Here is a 3,735-nt window from a genome sequence, read left to right as displayed (position 1 = left end):
ATACAAACACACCTGTTATTTTCACTGAAATGAACTGCTTTCTTTGTGTGTGAGACTGAACTTGGAAAAGTGGGCAGAAAGCATTTTAATTCAAGTTCAAATGTGCCTCTTTCAAGTCTCCTTAAACCATCACTGTCAAAACACTGTAAGAACTACGAGTGCTCAAAGATGCATCGCTCATTTAGTACATTGTTAATGTTGTACGAAACCACGTCTAGTTTCTTCTCAGAGACAGCTGTGCTGTCTTATTATCAGTGTAATAAATACATAAACCAGTGAGGTGAGTGCTGGGGGAAAAATGTGAGAAAATTAATTTCACACAGATTTAGTTGGTTTTAAGTGCTGCAGATGTTCCAGCATTTCGATTTTAGAATAATGTTGATGTGTTGTGAATGTACCTAATGCAAAAACTATACATCTGCCCCCCTGAACGACAGGCATGCTGAAATGTTACTATCACCATATATAAACTATTTCAGAGGTACCATGATGATACTGTGTTACGATGTATAGAAATGTATGTATTGTTATATAGATTTATATTTAATGTCATTACGTGGTGTGGCTACAAACAGAAATATTTTTCACCTTTAGAAAATTTAGATCAGAGTTGTGCTGTTTGAGGTGCAAATGCAGCAGAAAATAATTTCTTTAGAGAACACTAATTATAAAGACGTAAACAGGTTATGTATCTGTAAGAAACTTTTTTGAAAACGTGTCCAAAGTTTATTTCTGTCAACTTGCACGTCTCTCCTTGAACTTTGCTTTGCAGGTCAAACTTTTAATTAAATGTTTTATTGCCAAAACTAAGACTAAATTTAAATGCGAAGTTGTGGATGCTCAAAAACTCACATGCATCTATACAAAATTATGTATAGGTCTAAAACTTCATTTCAAGCACATCTTGGTCTCATATTTAATGGAGCTTGTTTTTTCTATCTGTTTTTAATGTGGGAAAAGGTGCACTAAAAACAAATCTGCATATTTGATAGACAAAGAGAAAGTCAGTGTGGCTCACTTTTTTCTAATGTAAAATTCAGTTCATCCCTCTGCAGCTTTCACATTCTCCATTCATTCATTTTTTTCTTTTTTATTCTTCTTTTTCTTATGAGGCAAATGACAGAGAAACTGCAGGAAAAACCACAATTTCCTTCTGATTTTTAGCCCATAAACACTGAATGATCCTTATTAGTTTCCCACATTTACACAGAAACACAGACTTTCAGTAAAAATGTTCAATAAATGTTTCTAATTTATAAATAATATGTTTTAATTAACTTGGATTAAACTGACCTTAAGCTGCCAAATTGAACTGTGTCTTCTCAGCTCTATAATGACGATATTTTTATTATTTGAGGAATAAAACGCATTTACTAAAGTAAATAAAAAGCACCCTCCACAATTGTTGAGACGTCACAATTTTCAACTAGAAACTTTAGGAAAATTATTCCTTTAATTTAAGTGCTTTTATTTTTTTAACAGTCACAATTATTTTTACCTTTATGATTTCCTCTGAAATAACTGTAATTTGTTATTTTATATATTTTAAGTCAATTAAAAATAATTTTTTTCCTGATTTTAAAATGACAAGTGTCACTTTTAGAGAACATGCCGCTAAAGTGAAGTTGTTGTGTATCGGAAGAAGATAGGAATGGCTACAAGAAACTAGCTTCTCTTCTAAATTAGCTCATATTTACTGTCAGAAAAATGGTTAAAAGTTGGAAACACTTGGATTGGTGACGAATAAGTCACAGAAAGCAGGAGAGTAACAAAGATAAGAAAATCCCCAAAGCTCACTGTTTGAGGAAATCTGTCAATTTTGGCCTCACAAAGTCTCCAAAACAAGGATTTACTTCAAGGATTTTGTGCCAATAACTGTGGCTGTTGCTGCAAGTCTGCACAGTGAATCAAACTGGATGTACTTTACAAGCCTATTACCTCAAAATGAGCAGCTTAATCTTTTCAGAGATCATTCTGAAGTAAACAGAAACAGCTGAGAAAAACTGATTTTCATGCCAAGAAAGTAAAAAACTCACTCCTCTTGCTAACCTAACTTCAGACTACCTTCACTGACTTCAGTTTCTTGGGGTCTTGCTGCATTTCTTTCCACTGATTCGTCTTGAATGACAAAACATCAAATTAAATATTAAATATAAACTGCTTGAATTTGCTACTTGGTGGTCTACTTTTCTGACCACCATTTGAAGCTGTGACACATTTAAATAAATGTCACACCTTATATTTTAAAAACTTATTCACACTAAACTGCAAAATAATATAAATGGAAAATCAATGGCAAGAAAATGACAACATGGCTACCTTTCTATAATCATATCATTTTTATTCTTATAAACTTAATTACCTGTTTTATTTGAGAAAAGGAATGTAAAATTAGCTTGTATTGTGCTTGAATATTTTATATAGACAGCTTAAATCTTTGCGATTTCCAAAGTCAGGTCATGTTTTATTTTGTTTGCTTTTGTTGACCATAAATGTTTGTCTTCTTGCACATTATGTTTTTTTTTTCAGAAACAAGAAAGGACTTTTAAAGCAAACACGTTTCTGTCAGCAAGGTAAAGAGGCTTTTTGGACAAACTGTAAAGTCAAACTAATTCACCTCCTACAAACCAAACAGTCTTGCCCTGCAGAGCTTTTGTTGGCAAGTTGTGTTTCAGTTTGGGCCAAAAATAGTCCAGAAGTCTCTTGATGTTGATGTCCAGCTGTGCTGGGTGATGTCAGTCCTGACTAACATGTACAAGAATGTGTAATGTTCACCTCGTTTGCACTTATGTATATAAATACTCCAAATTTATTTTGAATAATACAGATAAAAAAGATGATTAAAAATAACCAATCAGCGTATTGTTAGCGGTGTGTCTATTGTTTTATTATAGTGTGAAAACAATTGAGGTATCTGTCCTTTTGTTTGTGTGTTGGTGATGACACGCATTAAACTGTGTCAACTGTAAACTGTGTTTGGTTTGCTCCGGAGAAATATTTCTTTTATAATTCTCTAACATTGAAAAGAACAAGTGGAATCCATGTCGTTATTTACAACATGTAGGAAAATCACCTCCTGAAGCTGAAAATAGCAAGAAGGAAAGAAAAAAATAGAATGAGCAGAAAGAAAATAAGAGGAGAGTGTGTGCCAGATGTGCTTACAGGGTTTAAATTTGAAATTCTGATTTTACTTCTGCAGAAGCATTCTTACACAGACATGATTTTATCAGAAAGTGACATGCCAAGCGATTGCGTTGCTATTGGAGCGAGTGATTTTGTTGCCATGGCTCCGGTCCATGTTGTGGATTGATTGAGTCATGCAGCTGAATTGGTTCACAGCTTTGCGACTGCTGAGTGTTGAAATGGATCTCTGATCAAAGCAAACTCCCTGAAGCTTCAGCGGTTCTCTTCATACTCTCAGCCTCTTCACTGGGGCTTTTTTTTTTGTTATTTTTACCACAGGTGAATAATTTCTCAAGTTTATGTATTGTCTTTTTGCTGTTATTGTGCCTTCATAGCACAAAGTGTAATTTTCTGTTAAATTCACAAACAACGGTAAACTGAATGTGTGTAAGGGTTTTTTTTTTTCTAAGTCTTTTGTCTGTGCATCATTGCGTTTTGGTATAAGTTGAGTACAAAAAAATCACAGTCTGAATGTCGGCCTGTTGGAGACGAAGAAGGCCTAAAGCTGTTGAGGACTAAGCCATAAGAAAATCTTTCCCGGACGCTTTAGGA

Source organism: Gambusia affinis, linkage group LG09, assembly GCF_019740435.1.
Source record: "Gambusia affinis linkage group LG09, SWU_Gaff_1.0, whole genome shotgun sequence".
In the NCBI taxonomy this organism is placed as follows: Eukaryota; Metazoa; Chordata; class Actinopteri; order Cyprinodontiformes; family Poeciliidae; genus Gambusia; species Gambusia affinis.
This window is presented reverse-complemented; position numbering follows the sequence as displayed.